A 20,100-nucleotide genomic window follows, 5' to 3' on the forward strand; every position below is an offset into this window, starting at 1 on the left:
CTTACAGGGGATGCTCCTGAATATATTCTATCAAGAAAGGAAAAAGTTATGTCAAAGCGAACTCTGCGCTCTAATGACAAGATGCTTCTGACCCAACCACGCACAGCGTTGAAGACATGTGGAGGTGCTAGCTTCAATGCATGAGCTCCAAACATCTGGAACTCAATTCCCTTGCACCTAAAACAATGTGCCTCACTTCAGCAGTTCAGGAGACGGCTCAAAACACTTCTTTTTGACGCCTAACTGAACAAATAAACATAACCATTGACACTCTTAACTTTATTTAGTACATATCGCTGTCTATTTCTCTTTTATTTTTTTTTCCTTGTTTGTCTTTGTTATGTGAGCGCCCTGAGACTTTTGGGTTAGTGTTGCGCTATACAAGAACTTTTTTAGTTAGTGTGTTCTGACGCATTACAGGTATAGCAGCCCTGATGAAATGTGTCTTCTGAATCAATGAACATTTAGTAGTCCTTTTGATAAGTCGAAAGCTAAGTCAGTTCTGTTACAATTGAATGTTACCTTCATTTTACACACATAGCTATGATGCAGACGTATTAACTCGCCTATCAACAATATTTAAACTAACGGGTTACTCAATGATCCCTGCAGCAGGGTCATGGACCCACTGAGCTACCTTTCCCAACAGGCCGTTGACCCTGAAAGGCACATAGGGTTAGGGCACTGGCAGTTCAATGTGAGGTTTGCCGAAAGCTCTAGGCTTGTTTAGACTATCCTACATGTGAGTCAGAAGATTCATAATGAGGCTTTGAGACATGCTAGATTTTTGGCAGTGGCAAATGTAATCAGTAATCGGACATGGGAGAAGCAGACGTTTTGAATAGTGCTAGACAGAGTAGGAGGGATTGAAGTATGACAGCAATGCAGTCTTCTCACACTGTCTGCCAGTGTGCATCACACCAGCTCAGGAGGATAGTGGGAAGAGCTCAGACACTGTTCTTGCTCAGTACTTTAGGTCTCTGCAGAAAACGCCAACACACGCTGCTGTGTCATTACAGCATCTCTGTTAAGAAATGCAGGTACTGTCCCAAATAATAGCAGTTCTGCTAAACAATGTATGAATGATGCAATCAGCCTTGCTGTGACTAATTGGTATTGTGCCATTACATGTGTATAGCAGCTCTGCTGATAAATTGGGCTACTTTGCCTGAATATATAGCAGTCCTGTTGAGAGGTAACGGTACAATCTGTGCCACTGAAAATATATACAGCACTGCTTCTACCTGTATCCATTATACCAGTTTGCGGTAGGTGGTGAGAAAGGGAGTTAAAGTTCAGACCACATGCCCAGCTATTCCTTGCTCTCTAAGAAATCAAACTATGTACAGTGCCCTTTCATGCACACAAACAAATGCGATCTTAAGACAAAAAAACACATCTTCATATAGAACACCAAAAGCTATCATTCTCGCAAATGCCAAACAACTGCTTTCCAGGAAGCTCTCCTAAAACTTCAAGACATCAAAAACCCCAAGCCGTTGAATGTAATTGATGTGCTTCTGTGATGAAAAGAAAACAAAGTATGAAATGCTCATGCTGCTGCAACTGCACTGCCTCTGTTAGAGCTGTGCCCATGCTGCTGCAACTGCTGTGCCTCTATTAAAGCTGATTAAAACAGGAAAGTGAAGCAAACATGCAGCCCTAGTTTAAGAGCATTTTCATTTTACACAATACTACATGTATCATAAAGCAATGTGAAAAGCATGTTCATGATTCAAAATGATTTAATAACACTGTAACCTACAAAATCAAGCAGGTGCACAAAGTGAACAAAACACACATTCCCTTGTACATTACTCAGAAGTTATTATTTTGATAGAATCATTAACAGAGGAGAGTGTTAAAAGAATAAATGGACCAGGACTCATCGCAGTTGCTTCTTTCAAGGAATTGTGTGGATTGCTAAATTAAAGAGTGGATTTGCAAGCTGTTGCTGGACAAGCTGTCATGAGTGAGCTCCATGATTTGAGTGTGTGCTGCCATAAATGGCCTGCGTAAGTGGTACGTAAGGAAGAATTAAAAGGGCCATACTGACAAGATTTTTGTGTGTAAAAAGGCCTAGTACACACCTTATCTGGAGGGCTGGGTACCAATGTAAATCGGCTTGAACCCCTGATGAGGCCACAATTAAATCACAGATGCCACCAACTTAATACCCTAATCCAATGTAGGGTGATGCAATCACCTTTGGGCAAAAATTCTTAAAAATCCCCCTGGTCTGAGAGCCTTACAGCTAACCCAAGATCATATACTCCAAAAGGGTTGCAGTAGTCGGGGAACTTGTGTAGAAGTCCTTTTGCCCACAGTAATATGTCATCGATCCAAAAAATACAGAAGGACAGAGCACAAATCCAGGGATCCTAAAAAGGCTCAGCAGAACCCACAAAAATTGAATTCCGCCCCAACATTGTTTACCTCCGACACCTTAGGCTAAATGGTTTTACAGCAACACACATTGGAGTTGTAGAAATATCTACCTAACAGACAAATGCTGTGCACTTTGGATAAAAGCGTGTTGATACACAGCTTGACAGTGTCTTGTAGTGGCCAGACCAAACCAGTCCCTAGTGGCTTGCCTCTTCACATAATATGATAGGGAGTTCATCCAACTCACCACAGCGCTTATGAAAAGTGTTAAGTGTACCTTCCAACCATTGTGTCAACACTTGAAGAGTTGCCTTGATTGCTAAGTCATAGTACCTTATGGACAACTAAGATAATTCAGAGGCAAACCCCCTGTAAAGCATGATTGGTTACCATAGCTAAGCCATAGCAATACGACCTAAAAAAAAGTCTCAGTAATATGGGATTTAGGTTTTTTGGACTCAATGGAGACCTGAAATTGGCCCTTTTAGTATGGGTTTCTTATTGCAAGGAATGTATAACGGCAAAGTAAATTTATCAAAGTAGAATTATATACAGATTACTACCTTGGCTAACTTCAAGGCCAAAGGAGGTTTGTCATACCAGTGGTAGTCAGTCGGCTGACCTGACTTACTGTCAGCTGTCATGAAGTTTCAAGATAAGCTGCTAAATACTGAAGAGGCGGAAACTGATAATGTTACTAATTATTTCACTGTTTCTTTTTCTCTGATTGTGGACCTAGACATCTTATTGGAGCTTGCCCTATGCCAGCTTGGCCAACCGGTATAAGTCGCTGCCAATCGATGGTTAGATCGACTGCCTAGTTTGAAATGGGTAGGTCACTTTTGGAACAAAGACTCTATGACTTAACAGAACATGTTTGTAGAGCACAGGTTTATCCCCAGTAGCACTTTGGACAAATAACAAGTGATTGTTGTTAACTAACTCAGTGGTACTAATTTTATCCACAGCGGAAGGATGATGGGCTCAGTGGACTGATAGGATTCCTATTTATAAACTTGATGTCAAAACATAAATCTATGTTTTAGATGCATTAGTCTACTGAGCCAACTACGTGATGCCTAAAAAAAAAAAAAAAAGAAAAGGTTAAGACACCTGAAACAGCTTCATGTGAATTTAATTGGGACATTTCGCATAGAATTCCTCACTGATGGATGAAAGGGGTGTGTTGACTTGCCATCGGCAGAAGGAAGAAAGTTGCTCATTTTATATGGACAACCTTAAAATACACTATTAGAAATTTAACCCACCCCCCTTTGAAAGTGAAAACCATAAACCTCTGTCACCGTCAACCTCCATAAACACTTCCCTCACTGCCTGAGCTAAATTAGCAGGAACCTCATCGTACCCAGCAGGAACACGTACGTTACCGCACCTTTACGGCAGACATATTTAATGCCACTCCGCTTGTTAGCTCTGCAACTCCTGCATAACACTTAGCCTCATATCAGTATTATCTACCTACAACAGTATATCCAAGCTATGTATCTGTTATGAATTATATTAACTGTGTCCAGCCAAACTCCCATGCCCAATACTACCCCATGGTAGCTGCCGATTTTGTAAACCGCCTTACTAGCCTTTTCTATCTTACTGTACCGATTATACCAGCCTAAACACCTTAGGCTCACCTTGTATCGCCTTGTGCTAGTGCTCGCTATATTTATCAGTTTATGTATATCGTGCCCCCGGCTTAGCCTGCTCCATAGTACCTTTAACTAGCTAGCCCACTACATCGAATTCGTACCTCTTGACCATTATTTATGTACATGTGATGCCCAGCTCACGCCATTTTGATTATACTCTTGCTTGCTGCCCACCGAAATAACTTGTGATACTCTGTGAATTTTTCACAACTGTGTTCACATCATTCATCTAGCTCATACCATTTTGTTTGTACTCATGTGTACCTGATCACCTAAATTAGAGTGTATTTCGCTGTTATTTCTTGTAACGCGTGCCATTTCGCTGGTATTTGTGCTTAGATAATCACTTGACTTAATTTACGGCACTATGCCATTATTTTTGTCACCATTTCTGTATTCTTGGAGGTAACTGTGCCCAGCGGAACTAGTCCACATCACTTTGATTCCATTTGTACTGATCGATTCAACATACGCCTCTCTGTCTTACCACCTACAACCCAGGCCTACTACCCTCTACATTTGCTTCTGTGACTGTATCCATACTTTTGGAATGAGCTAAGCCTACCCGTTTCAATTATGCCTATCTGAAACTGTCCTAGGATCTCACCACCATCAGATTGCAATCTCTGCCCTTAATGAGGCCTGCATCTAGCCCTTTTGGAATTAAGTAATTCTTCCTTAAGCCACAGTGCTTGCAATCAGGCCTATCCAGTCTAATTTACACCAACTGCCACTAGTGGAACCACTATCGTTTGTAGCAGTACATAGACAAACTACTAGCACCTACCCCTCTCTATGAACTCCAATACACTATGTATGCCACTGCATATCAGTCAACCTTATTCTGGACCATGCTGACTTTAATACTTGATCCAACTGACTCTACTAGTACTCTAAACGCTACGGCAATTAACGCCATAGTCACTACACCAGATGATGTAAGCATCCTATCAGAGCTAAACAATCGTAGTTTATCCGCATCCATCTTCAGTCACACCCAGAGTCCACCTAGAACCAATATACCTTGTGACTTTAGGCCCAGAAACCTCAGACTCCGCTCAAGACTGACAAAACTATTTGAACCTCTTGCCAGCTCTACAACCACAACCGCCCAAAAAAAGTACACACCTCCTTAACAAACAGAATATTGCATCAAAAAAGCTGAATCCTACCAACCCAGGTACCACTCTCACACCTAACCATAGAATTTCCAAGCAGAATAAACCTTCATCCATAACAGATGATATCAACACCAAAGCTTCTCCTCTCCTACTGGCAGGTACTCATGCTCCCCACCTTAAAGGAGCCTTAATAAATGCAAGGTCCTTAGTAGCCCATGCCATGGAGGTAGCCGACTTGATTCAGACAGAAAATTATGATTTCCTTGCCATTACAGAATCTTGGCTACACCAGGCAGCAGGTCCGGCCCTTATGCTGGCAGTGCCAGACAACTATATTATCCTCAGAGAAGATAGAGCTGAAGCCGCCGGAGGTGGCATAGCTATCCTAGCCAAATCCAGCCAAGCAATGAGACTAGTTGCCCCCCTGCATGTCAAATCCTGTGAATCCCTTACTGCCAAATTACCCATTTCTAACGCCCAAACCCTGACTATCCATCTAATATATAGACCTCCAGGACCCATTGGCACATTCGAGGAGGACATCTTCACAATCCTCTCTGATAACTTAAAAAATACCTTGCAGGTACTCTTACTTGGGGATCTGAACTTGAGATTTAATGACTCTAAAGACCAACAAGCAGCAGCTATAGCGAATGTCCTTAACGAGCTTGGCCTCATGCAAAAAGTGACACTACCAACCCATGAGAAAGGTAGAACGCTTGATTGGGTGGCTGATTATAATTGTGACACCACTATTACCGCCATTACTCCCCAGGCATGGACTGACGATTCACTTATAGTATTCACATTGGATGCTACAATTCCCATAGCTCAAAACAACCCTATTGCACCTCCTTCCCTAACAAGCAATAAAAAGAATATAACTACTGACAAACTCCTACCTTTGATTCTCCCTACCCTAAATTCATTACCAGATACCACTGATCCATCGGTCTTCGTAAACAAATATAATAAAGCTATGACAGACGCCCCAAACACCATCGCCCCCCCCCTTAAAAATGAGGAACAGCAAACCCAGAGCACATCTGAATGCCTGATTCACCCCATATCTAAAAACCTTGAGAAACGAAAAACGTAAAAGCGAAGTCACCTGGAGGCTAGTGCCATCTGAGGTAAATAAAGTGAACCTTATCAATATCTCCACCAAATACAAAAATGAAATACGGCGCTCCAAGAAGGAAACACAACAATAGGATCATGCAAACTAAATCGGGCACAAAGGAATTGTTTGCGATCCTGAAAGAAATCGATAATCCGATCCGCGTACCTGATAATTGTGTCAAAGACAAGACATGGTGTTCTGACGTACAGAAGGTCCTTACGGACAAAATCTCCACCCTCCAAGTCAAAATCTCTAACAAAAAACGAAACATACCAACTACAACCCCACAAGTTTGCACGCCACCTACTTCACATAAACCAACACAACGCTTTAACTTCTCTAAAGTCTATATACTAGAGGTTGAAAAAATGATTCTCTCTTAAACCCTCCAATTGCCAGGGAGATAAATGTCCTGCCCAAATCATAAAAGACGCAGCTAGAGACTTAGCACCATTCATCTCCAAGCTTATTAATGCCTCATTTACCACAGGCACCATCCCAAGCAACCTTAAGGAATCCTGGGTCCTTCTGCTCTTCAAGAAACCATCTCTAGATCCCTCTATACCCACCAATTGCAGGCCTATCACAACAGTGTCATTCCTTCTAAAAATTCTAGACAGGGTGGCATACATACAAATTCAGAAATTCCTCGAGCAGAACCAACTTCTTGGAGTCCAACAATCAAGAAGCAGGCCCCAACACGGCACGAAAACTGCACATATCGACCTTAAGGCCCAGGTTGATGAGTTGAGAGACCAGGATAAATCTGCCCTACTACTCCTTCTTGATCTCTCAGCAGCGTTAGACCTGGTGGATCACAAGGTCCTCTGTAATCATCTAGACTCTGCAGCACACTTTTCTCAACATGCCATAGCCTGGATCCAATCATTCTTAAGTAGTAGAAAGATGAGTCTTCTTGCCTACAGCAGCAGCAGACCCCATTCCCATCACTTGTGAAGTACCTCAGGGGTCATGCGTTTCCCCCACCATGTATAATATATTTACCAAGCCCCCTTTTGATGATCTGGATTATCTCGGTGTCACCTACACTAACTATGCAGATGACACCCAGATTCTCGTACCGTTTACAGGGGATTATGATAAGTATTTGGCCTTGGTGAATAGAATATACCTCATCATCCAGGCATGGATGGCACGCCATGGTCTATGCCTGAATGATGACAAAACAGAACTTGTCATTCTAGGAACTATGACTAATATCAACAAACTCGGCCTTAAATACACCTCCCTTTGATATATATATGGCAATCAAATCAAGGTCGCCAAGGAGGTAAAAACCCTAGGTTTCTACCTGGAATCTAGCCTTACCTTGGCGAAACAGGTGAATGCGATTGCATCCTCCAAGGCCTATACATGTAAACTGATCAGATCAGCCAGCCCCTTCCTTTCAACAAGCAACTGCACCACACTAGCTAGAGCACTCATTTTGTCCAAATTGGACTACTCTAACGTCCTATATCTTGGCTATTCAAACTTTGCAGAACAACGTTCTGAGAGCAGCTCTGGGAATAGCTAAAAAGGGACATATCTCAGAGGTAAGGAGGCAGAATATGTATGTGTGTATATGTTGTGTGTATCTTTATTATATGTTTTGGATTTAGGGTGGGAATTCTGGATGAGGTTTCTTTGCTATGTAGTTGATATCTTGTATTTTATGAATTGTTGGAATATTGTTACTTTTGTGATTCTCACTATTGTTGTTATTGTTATATATGAGTTATAATTAAATAAAGAAGATAAAAAAAGAGGCAGAATAACTGGCTCTCCACTATTGATAAAATCAGGCTAAAAACTGCTTCATTAATCTTAAAGTGCCTAAACAACGCGGCACACTGCTACTTGATAGACAGAATCAACAGAAAACCCACTTTCTGACTCACCAGAGCGGCCTAATCTATATGTCTGACAGTCCCTAGTTTCAAACTGGCTAAAGTTGGCGGCAACAGCTGTCCAGTTAAAGCTGCCCAACTTTGGAACACCTTACCCCCGTCTCTGAGAGCTGACCAAACCTACTCTAACTTCAGACTCAACATTATCAACTGGTTCAAAGAAAATGACCACTAACACTATTACGGCCCATTCTGATCTTTCTACCTTATGAGTCGAATACTCACCAGCTTCTACACCTCCCTTCACCACTACTACTAAACTACACTCTCACTCTTAATTCGACTCCTCACCCCATCTCTCCTCTCATACCCCTCTTTATGTATATCTTCACTATATCTCCTCTATTACCCCTTTGTGTATATATGTATTGTACATAGCTATTTCACTATTGTAACTTTATTGTCATTTTATGACCATGTATTTGGTAACCTATATCGTGTAACACATGCATTGTAAATTCTTTTGCCTGTTATTGCAATCTAACTGTATATTGCATTGTATCTCTTATTGTATTTAGTAACTCTGTAAGCTGAAAATATTCTTGTTCCTAAGCCCTGATACCATCGGGTCTGGCGCGCATTATAATAAATAAACAAACAAACATAAACCTGAAAATTAATTTGTGAATTTGCTTATGCCAGGAAACGCATCAACAATACGTTAACTTTAAGTTCATACACGTAAACCTGTATATTTCTGCTTGTTCAGAAGTTTATTCGCATTAAGTGTCTTGTACTCTTTCTAATTTTTACAAACTAAATGGAAAACAAAAGATGTTTGCATTTGCTCCTGCACTGCTTGGAATGCTGCGCAACAAGCTGCTTGCTCTGTGTGAAGAATGCCCAAATAAAGCACTACATCCCTAGTGTGCTGGATGTAAGGGGAGGGCATACATTTTTTATTAGGAGGCATTCTTCCTACCCTATGTCCTTGCTAGTCTGATCAATAACCTAAGACACAGAGACCATGCATTTTATCTCATGAATAATCTTTCGTATGTTCTATGAAGATTGAAAAGTAAGGCCAACATCGAAATGTGAGATCATTCAAAAAGCATGATTTAGCGGCGTGGCCAAGATGGCTGGCTAAATGGATGTGTGTTGAAGAAGCCAATGCACAGAGGAGAAAATCCGACATCAAGCACGTCAACAAAAGAATGGAAAGTGAGTCGTAGCAGATAAGAACCCGCAAGGGAGCGGAAACAATCGTAGCTGCACCGGCAAAGGACAGAGTGAGGAGGAGAGTGGAGCGGCTGAAGCGGCAGCGGGAACCCCGCAAGGAAATGGCGGCCGGCCCCTGTTAGCACCAGAGCGGACCATTATAATCGAAGAGCCAGGGCAACATACCGTTTCATGCGAAAAGCGGACTACAGCGGGAACGGATCCCTGGGGGCACTCCGGAGTAAGTGAAGAGAAGCCGAAGGGAAGAGGAAGATCCCAGATGTGGGAGGCGACAAGATACAAATCGCCCGGCGCCATGGCTGGTGGCTAGAGGAGCAGGACCAGATAAGGAACGAACAGGATCCCAGGCGGGGGAGTCAATCGGAGATGGATCACCCGGCACCGTGGCCGCGGCTGGGGATCAGAGGAGCAAACCAGATAAGGAACGAACCGGAGGAGTGGGAAACCAGCAGGACCTCGAAATAGCAGAGACGGAACGGGGTGAAGGAGATGAGCACAGCTCGACGGAGAGGAGGAGGAGGAGCAGCAGCAGCCCAGGGGCCACAGAGACCTCCCGCTCCCGCACTGGAACCCGACGGAAGAGGGGGTAGGCAAGTGCAGCCTAAGACGACCCTGTAGGCCCACAAAGGATCCCGGACATACTACGCATGAGTGCAGACGGGGAAGCAGCGGGCCCCAAGACGGAGCCGTCAACCACGGCAGCAAGGGAAGGCGGAGCACTGAAGAGGAACCCACAAGGCGGACGGAGAGCGGACCGTAAAAAGGAGAGGACCAAGTGCCGCGGTGACCTGAGGAGCCAAGTACCTCGGGAGAGTAGCAGCGCGTAGAAAAGGAGAAATGAGCTGCCGGCATGGAGTCTACAGAGGCGGCACCAGTGCACCAGAGCAACCCCAGGAGGTGAGGCCTGTACAAGTGGGGGCAAGGAAGATCCATTCGCTGGCGACATAACTCCCGGCTCACTTTAAGAGAAATCATAATCTGGGAGAGCGAGAACAGGAAGGACGTAACAAGGGATACATACAAAGCTCCCCTTTGGCAACCAGTTGGAAAAAAAACGAGGGAGGAATGGCGCTTACCAAAGAAGACCTACTCGCAGCACTAGCCAAATTCAAAGTCGAACTTACAGAAACGGTCAAGGCGGAGGGGGCAAGTATAAAAGAAGAACTGTCACAAGCCATCACAAATAATCGTAAAAACATTGATGCGTTGGGAGAGCGAGTGATGGTAGTGGAAGAAGACCTAACTGAGTGGGACACCAAAGGTCCCGAATGGACATTACAGGCAAAGGAAGGGCGCTTGAAGAGAAGTGTGAAGACCTGGAAAACAGGTCGAGAAGGGACAATGTAAGGCTCAAGAACCTAGGGGAAGGCGTGGAGGGCCCCGATCTAGAAGCCTGTATTCAGGAAACATTCGAAAACCTTGCAGAAGGAGGAGCGGCCCAAGATATGGGGATAGAGAGGGCACACAGAGTGGGCAGCCAGAGGATGGACCCACGGGCAAGACCCTGAGACATACCAGTCAAAATGCACAACTACAAGGACAAGGCGCAGTTGGTGGGGGCAGCCAGGACAAAGGGGAAGATCTGAGTAAGAGGATGCGAAGTACAGATATATAAGGACCTATCACAAGCCACAATGGCGAGGAGATGCTCATTCAAACCATTCACAGAGGAACTGAACTAGAGGAAGCTGAAATATCGATGGCTCTTCTGACATGTATTCAATTTCGCATGGGTAATGAGGAAAAGATTGTTGACCTGGTGGAGGACGGACTGAGGGTCTTGGGGATGACCCCAACAGAGACGAGAGGCGACACCACAGAAAAACACTGAGGAGAAACAATGTACACCGCACGACCTGGGCCGCAGGGCTGGATCACGAAGAAGGTGAGGAAGACATGAAGAACAACCATGTAAGATACGCCGACGCTCACAACAAAACTAACTTAAGAACTAGAACCATAGCCTAATGTGCGGTAAGAAACTGGGGGAAAAGACCCGGAGGGGCAACGCTGCACACGAGTAACCAAGAGGCGACCACGTCAAGATCCTGGACATGGATCCAGGGACAGTCACAAGAGGGCAACCAATAACCAGTCTGGAGGGCGGGAAGGAACAGGGGGTGGGGGCGAATGCTCAATCACTCAGAATTGTAAGGTTCCAGAGGATTCAGGGAGAACCATAACCAGAGCGGGATGTATGGGCTGACATCTTGAAATGTAAGGGGATTGAACAGCCCCAATAAGAGAGTAACAGTCCTGAGAGAAATCGACAAGGAAGAGCCTGAAATAGTTTGTTTGCAGGAGACGCACTTAATGAAGGGAGATGAGGGACGCCCATGTAGTAGGAACTACCCGCTACAATATCATGCTACTGCAAGAGCCAAACGTACAGGGTGGCAATCCTATTCCATAAAAGTGTACGAATAGAAGGGGCCAAGGTCCACCGGGACACGGAAGGGAGGTATGTGATGGTGAAAGGGAAAATGAGGGGTCATATGTACACATGGCCATCAGTCTATGCCCCCAACCAGGGACAAGAGGGATTTCTAGGAGGATTCCTGGAAGAGCTGAGTAAGTTCGGAGAGAGGGGAGAAGATCATATCCAGGGATTTTAACCTAGCAGCAGATCCCGTATGGGATAGATCGAGGGGCCTGAGGGGGCATGCAACGGGGAAGATGTCCAGGCAACTGCTGGAGAGTTTCGAAGAGGAGGGAATCTGCGATGTATGGAGGGCACGTCACCCGCAAGAAAGAGATTACTCCTATTACTCCCATGTCCATAGGACCTACTCTAGGATAGATTATGTGATGGCAACTCAAGGAATCGTCCAATCAACCAGTAGAATACAAATGGGGAATATGACTCTGTCGGAGCATGCCCCGGTCACATTGGAGTGGGAAGGAGGTAACACTTGGAGATGGACGGGGGTTGGAGGCTAGAGGAATACCTACTCAGAGACCGCGAGGTGAGGCAACAGACCGAGAATGAGATACGTACATTCGCAGAAGGGGAGGTGAGGACAGGGGCAGCCTAGGGGAGAGGTGGGATGCTTTCAAACAGCATATAAAGGGATACCTCATAAAGGCTGCAAAGAGGATGCGGGAGGAGCGGAAGGAGGCTGAGGAGGGGCTAGAGAAAGAGATATGGAGCTGGAGAAAATCCACAAGGAAAAAGGAACAAATAAAGTAGTTAGGGAACTAGCCCATGCCAGGGGACAGCTGAGACAGATGACGAACAGGGCGGTTGAAAGTACTCTGTTAAGGAGCAAGCAGAGTTTTTATGAACAAGGCAACAAAAAGGGGACAGCACTGGCGAGACAGATCAGGGCTAGAGAACAGAAATCATGTATAGACACACTGGAGGACAAAGATGGTAAGCAGGTGGGGGCAGAGGGAGCTAAGAGAAGAATGGTAAGGGACTTCTATGCAGACCTGTATGGGGAAGACCCAGCAGAAAGGGAAGAGCAAACGACGTATCTCGCAGGCTGGGAAGGGCCAAGGCTAACTCCTGAGCAAAGGGGTCAACTGTAAGAGCCAATTGGGCTAGAGGAGGTACAAAGGGCAATATCCTGATAAAAACCAAACAAAAGCCTGGGGGAAGATGGAATAACGGCAGTATTCTACACAACGTTCAGGGACGCATTGGCTAAGACTCTCACAGAATTATTTAATCACTTTAGAGAGGGAGGAAAGTTACTAAATCCATGAACATGCAGCAATTAATACTCATCCCCAAAACAGTGAAGAACCCACACATGCTCCTCGTACCAGCCCTCATCAACGTGGATGCCAAGATATACACCAGGGTACTACCGGCAAGGCTAGAGAGGAGCTAGTGTTGCAGGACCAAACCGGGTTCATACAAGGACGGAATGCGTTTGACAATTTAAGGAGGGTACTACATATTATAGACCAGGCGGGAAGGAGGAGGGGGCATTCCCACCTGCTTGATGATGCTAGACGCCGAGAAGGCGTTCGACCGCGTCAACTGGGCCTTCATGGAACAAACACTACAGAAGTTGGGTTTGGGACCAAACTTTGTGAGAATGATACAGGCAAACTATCAACACCCGCAAGCCAAGGTAAAAGTTAACGGAAGACTAACAAATCTATTTTCGATACGGAGGGGGACGAAGCAGGGGTGCCCGCTATTGCTGCTACTCTTCGCTCTAGTGATGGAGCCCTTTGCGCACCGGATAAGAAGTAATGAGGAGATCAGAGGGGTTAGATGGGCAGGGACACAACATAAAATAGGACTATTTGCGGATGATGTGATCCTGATGATCACTGAGCCAGGGAAATTGCTCCCAGTGATAATGGGAGCAATAAAAACCTTCTCTGCGCTGTCGGGCTTTAAAGTAAACTTTGGAAAGTCAGAAATACTGAAGTTATCTCTAGGGGAGGTGGAAAGGAGCCAACTGGAAAGAAATAATCCCTTTAGGTGGGCATCAGGACCAGTCAAATACCTGGGGGTGAACCTAACCGTGTCTATCAAACAAGTAGTGGGGACTAATTATCATCCATTGGTGAGGCAACTTAAGGCAGACCTAGCAAGATGGCAGGGATTCTACATATTATAGTTCGGAAGAGTGGCAGTGATCAAAATGAATATACTACCTCGACTACTATACCGGTTTCAGGCAATCCTCCTAGCAGTGTCTGGGAACTTAATGAAGGAGATCCAGAAATGCATCATGAGCTTCATTTGGGGTGAGAAGAAGCCGAGGATAGGAAGGAAAACGCTATTTAGGAACAAGTCACAGGGGGGAGTGGCCTGGCCCAGCGTAATGAAATACTACCAGGCAGCGCAGCTAAGGGCTATGGCAGAATGGGGAAGGGCGGAGAATCAGAAGCACTGGATAGGCATGGAACAAGCGGTGGCGGGGGAGCATCTGTGGAAGATGATGGGATTAAGGCAAGGAGACAGGCCTATAGGACTGTTCGGGAATCCAATCACTAGCAATACCTTGAAGGTATGGGAAAAGCTGAATGAAAGGTCCAACCTGGCACCCTGGCCATCGCCCCACACACCCATATTTGGAAACACTGCCTTCCCTCCGGGCAAAGAATATGGCAGGTTCAAACGATGGATGGAAGGGGGGGGGTCAAGGGTAAACGGCGACCTCTATGAAGGGACGCAATTCCAGTTATTTGCAGACTGTAAAAGAGAATTAGGCCTAGAGGAAGAGGACCGTTTTGCATTTTGGGAACTGAGGCACTGGGCGGGAACCCCCACATTGATGGAAGTGGCATTGAGGGAACACTCAGAATGGGAAAAGCTAATGGCAGCTGCAGGGAACAGAGGTCTGATCTCAGCAATATACACGATCTTAATAAAGGGGGAGGAAGAGAAGGGAGGGGCTCTGAGAGATAAATGAGGGAAGGTAAGAGGGAAGGCGCTCAATGATGAGGAATGGGACAGGGTGTTAAGAAACTGGCATACCTCATACACTTCGGTACAACACCAAGAACTACAATACAGGGTTATACACCACTGCCACTACACCCCGGTGAGGCTCAAGAAAATGTTTCCCATGAGATCTGAGGAATGTTGGGGGGGGGGGGGGGCTGTCGGGGGAAGGAAAGGATGGAACACATATGGTGGGGCTGTCACCTCTGGCAGGAGGTGAAATCTAGGGTACTGGAAATAATGGAGGTGGATCGGGAGTTTGAGGGGGTAGAGATCTTCCTAGGCACACTATTTAAGCAACAACAAAGAGTAGGGGGGGAGCTCCGGAAGATTGTGGGCAAACTTAATGATGGCTGCAAATAGATGCATTGCTAAACAGTGGAATCAGAACGAACCTCCGTTCACTATACAATAGTACTATGCAATATGGGACACGGTAGATGTGGAAAAGATGACGGCGACAATACGAGGGACCCTGAGGATATTTGGTAAAGTTTGATCCCCTTTCATAAACTATTCAATTAAGGACACTGTGCACCCATACATCCCAAAGAGACTGCAGGCACTGAGAATCTTAGAGGAAGAAGTGGTATGAGCCGAAGAACGAGCAACCGGACTGAAAGAGCGCCTGTAGGGACTGGTGGGGGAGGGGCACCGGGGGAAAGTTGATGATTACTGATTTTTAAGTTTTAAGAAGTTGACCAAAATGCAGTAAAAAGTGTGACATGAAGAAATATAAGCTGTTTATGAATGTATATTGAGCTGTGAAATAAAGATTTGGTTGGAGAAAAAAAGCATGATTTGATCTTTTTCTTTTCCACTTTTCTACTTCAGGAATCTAAGGAAGAGATTCTGAAGACGCAAGTAGACCTGGGTTGTAACTTCTATGTTGGCGCAGAAGTGTGAGTATGACAGTCTATTTATGACCCCCAGTTAACAATATACTGCTCTCATCCCAAGACTGGATTAAATTGTGGCTGATGGGCTGAGAGTGAAGGGCTGTTGGATAATAACTATAAACCAAAAGAGTACAGTTAAGCACTGGGGAACCCGAGGTTAAAGCTTTAGAGTTAGTGGGCTCTGCAGGCGTGGTCCTTTTTCTTACTGCATAAACAACACTTTATGGAGGAGTTTTAAGGCACTCCATGTCAACTTAAGGGCATTCAGAGCGTTTGATATAACCAGAAGAAAGGTTTGCAGTTAATTAGAATCCAGCAGAATGACAGATGAGACTACTATACAGGCAGTGTGTGCAGAGAGTTTTGTCTGCTGTGGTACCAGTTACCTGATTGCCCTGTTGCCTCTGGAGCTTGGGGAGTTTGTCTTCACTGTCATCCAGTTTTACAGACCCACCCCTTCAAAAACATCACCTCTGTGTGTAGCGCGCAGAGAATGTTGTCTGCTGCGGTCCGTAGTTGGACAGGCGAAAGGCGTGCAGTATCCCACGTGACTGTTTGAATTGCTTTTGGATATGTTGAAGGTGCCATAAGCTTGGGGGGTAAGCAAAACTTCAACATGGACACTGGTTCAATCCCTCATAAACGAGGTAAGCTCCGGCTCTTAAGCAAATCAATGCTCCCTAAGAAATTCGTCATGTGCAATAGGAGCATCGAAAAAGAAAATTGCAGCAGCGGGAAATGAAAGTGCTGCGGTGTTGTGCCGCGACTACTTAAATCTGAATGTAGATCTCAATCCCAATGGATAAAATGAAAGGCAAGGGCAGGTCTCTGATCTAAGTGGCCTGGTAGTTACACTGACTAATGGCAAGGATTCCTATATGGAAAAGGTGCTGGGGGCTCCCTCTCCAATTGGGCTGGACCGGTCCTTTGAGGTTCATCAAGGATCGGTCCCACTTGGCTCGTGCGGTTTCAATGCCACGCGAGTTACTGCCTCCGAAGGGGGCAATGTGTGCACACCTCAGCAAACAGAAACCAGCAAATCTAACATAGCTGCTGTTTACTTGCTTTCTAATGTAAATGATCTAATTGTTATGAACGGCTTAATGATATCAAGGAGGTGCCTTTGTTGGAAAAAACACAGCATTATGGGGTCTTATCTCCCACTGTCAACAACCATATTGTTAGAACGACCGCAAAACTATACATAATCTTTTGACGACACTTGATTGCTCCTGAGAGGTGCTTGTGGGCCTTGATGTAAATGTTATGTTATTTGGCATTTATATAGCACTCTATATATCATTGATATGACCTCAAAGCGCTGGTAGGTTGAACGCCCACGGGGACCGTAGTCCAGGTCAGTCGAGAGAGTAGGGTCTAATAGGGTGCTTGGGTGCACCGTTTATGTGCACAGCTGATGCGATTGCCTGATGGTAGCTGCATCCTAGTATTAGGTGTGGTGGTATTTGATATCAGTTGAATGTGTGCAGTCTGGAGGGAGGTCACCAAAACTGGGTTTTGGCTGCTTTAGGGCTGTGTAGGATGCTTGTGTGCAGCTAGGCCCGAATTTCAGGGGTATAGCAGCGTTTTATCAGAGTGTTGAGGTGGAGTATTGTTCGTATGCGAGCAGGTAGGCCGAATTTATTGCGGGGTGTAGCTGCGCTCTAATTGTGTGTTGGTGTAGAGTAGAGAGTGAGCATAGTGATAGGAGAGGTGAGTGTCTGGGTGGAGTCTTGATCTAACAAGCTTGGTATTCCGGATTTCAGGTGCGCGTTTGCGATTGTTGTGTTCAGAGTAAACTTATTAGTGACTTAATAGGCGCTTTCGGTGGCGTCATTGCTCCTGATCTCATTGAACATTTGTCATCAGGTTGCAGTTCTCAGTCGCCTTAGAGGGCCTTAGTCCGTTTTATGGAAAGACCAAGGTTTTTAGAGCTTTGCGAAAGGTCATGTAATCTTAGCTGAGTCGAATATGGGGTGGGAGTGAGTTCCACAGAGTTGGGGCTAAGGTTGAGCCTCTGATCCTTCCAGAATTAGAGGTTGGAATCACTAGGAAGAGGACAGTGCTTGATCCACCTTTGGACTGTTTGATAGACTGGAGTAATAGTGCTCTGAGCTGCCGGTAGCAAATTCTAAAATGCAAAACACTCTTAAAGAGAAAAATGGCAGCCAATTCGGAGCACGACCATCTATTAAAAAAAACTGGTTTTCTTGTAAAGGTCTTGAACGTAGCCCAGGCGTGAGAAGAGCAAGAGAAATAGCAGGATCAGAACTATTAGAATAAACTCTACTGTTAGAATCGGCTTTTAAAGCCAGATTAACTACAGATGCGGGAATCAAGCAGCATGCACAATTACAGCCACAACCTTTACCAACAAATTTTGACTTTAGTAAGATTCTCATCGTTGATGATGAACAAAGGCCTGGCCCCTCCTGTATGTTTAGGCAACAGGGGAGCTATACGGTCCAGGAGTTCCGGGCGACTGCTATGTTTGAGGAGAGAAACTCACAGGTTCTGCCATCACTTAACGCAACCAAAGTCATCAATGGACCTATCGCATTCGTGGAAGAGTGCAAAGGAACTTATGAACAGAATATATAAATTGAAAAAGACGTTGTATTGTGGCAGTGGCACTGAAACTGGAGACCGACCAACAGGCAGTATGTGCGGTCAATGCAAGTCTTATGACTAGTCAAACTGCTTAATTACCTGCATGGTGTGATCTTGCAGTAGAAGTCTGTCACAATCAACAAACAGACCACAGAGTCAGCAAATCAAAATAGTGGCACGGGCCAAAGGGCCCATATTGAGGTCTGAAGCTCCTAACCAAATTGATGTAATTAAACATTTGTGGACAGAACCTGAAGTGGGCTCTTTGAGGGTAATCAAACCCTCTGGATTGGTTAATCCGCAGTGTGTTTCAAATTCCTCTGAGAGTTCATTAACTTCTGAATCATCAGTGCAACAATCTCCTGTGGCTGGAGAGACGAGAAAAAGCGGGTTGCACACATCTAGAATGACTGTTAAAAAACTAGTGGGAGGGGGTGGTAGGGGCTTAGCTACTGGAACCATGTCTGCAATAAACATCACATTGGCTCCTTCCCTAAAATTATATGAGGCCATAAACTAGAACCGAAAAGATCACTCAACCATGCTAGCCATGATGCACTCACAGTTGATCTTTATTGAAGGATACGTTACTGCTGTCTAGGGAAACTTAGAAAAGAATCTAGAGGCTAACACCAAAACCCTTCAAAGGGTTCTAGAATCTTTTATTTGTATTTATTGTATTTATATAGCGCCTTAATCCAAGGCGCTTTACAGTTTAACAACAAGAATACATCAAACATGGAACAGTAGAAGCAACAATATACATGAATCAAACCAAAAAACAGTATGTAGAACAATTTGCATATGAGGAGGAGGAGAAGAGGAGGGGATGGTGAAGGAAGGATGAGGGAGAGAGATTAGGGAGTAAAGTAAATAGTAGGAAGAGAGGTCATAGGAAAGAAGGGGGTGAAGATGGAAACTAATATGGGGTACTAGAGGGAGAAAGAGAGAGGGAAAAAGGGGGAATAGGGTGTCAGGGAGGGGAATGAAGGAGTGATTTCAAGGAGGAACGGAATGAAGAATAGGTAGGGATGGAGCCGATAGAAAGCGGCAGGGAGTTCCAGTGTAAAGGGGCAAGGAGCTGAAAGGAGCGGAAACGAGAAGAGGCACAAGGGGGTGGGGGAACAGAAAGTAAGAAAGAGATCAGCGGAGCGAGAGGGAGTGTGGAATGAGAGAAGAGAGGAGATAGATGGAGGGGCAAGGTCATAGAGAGATTTAAAGACAAGACAAAGGAAGTGAAATTTAAGTTGGGAGTGGAAAGGAAGCCAGCCCAGGTTAGATAGTGAGTTAGAGATGGAGTCAAAGGGAGAGAGAAGGCAGAGGGTACGGATAGCAGAGTGGTAGAGGGATTTGAGGGTGGCAAGGTGGGAGGTAGGGCGACCAAGGAAGAGGGAATAACAATAGAAGAGGCGAGAGAAAATGAGGGAGGAGATTAAAAGTTTGGCAGCATGAAAGGTGAGAGAGGAACGGACTTTGCGGATATTAAAGAGGTGGTAGCGACACGAGCGAGAAGTAAGGGAGATATGATGTGAAAAAGAGAGGGAAGGATCAAAGTAAATGCTTAGATTACGAGCATGGGAGGAAATAGGACGTTAGAAGGGGGAAAATGAATGAATGGAAGGAAGGAGAGTGGGGGAAGGAAGTGTTTTGGAGGGAAAGAATAATACTTCAGTTTTATCAGTGTTAAGAGAAAGATAGTGAGATGTCATCCAGTTTTTAATGGCGGTAAGACGAGAAGAGAGCTTTAGATGTAGGTCAGAGGTAAAGGAAGAAAAGTATAGATCTAGTTCGGT

The sequence above is a fragment of the Ambystoma mexicanum genome, chromosome 2q (genome assembly GCF_040938575.1).
Source record: "Ambystoma mexicanum isolate Mex_15411 chromosome 2q, UKY_AmexF1_1, whole genome shotgun sequence".
Lineage (NCBI taxonomy): Eukaryota > Metazoa > Chordata > Amphibia > Caudata > Ambystomatidae > Ambystoma > Ambystoma mexicanum.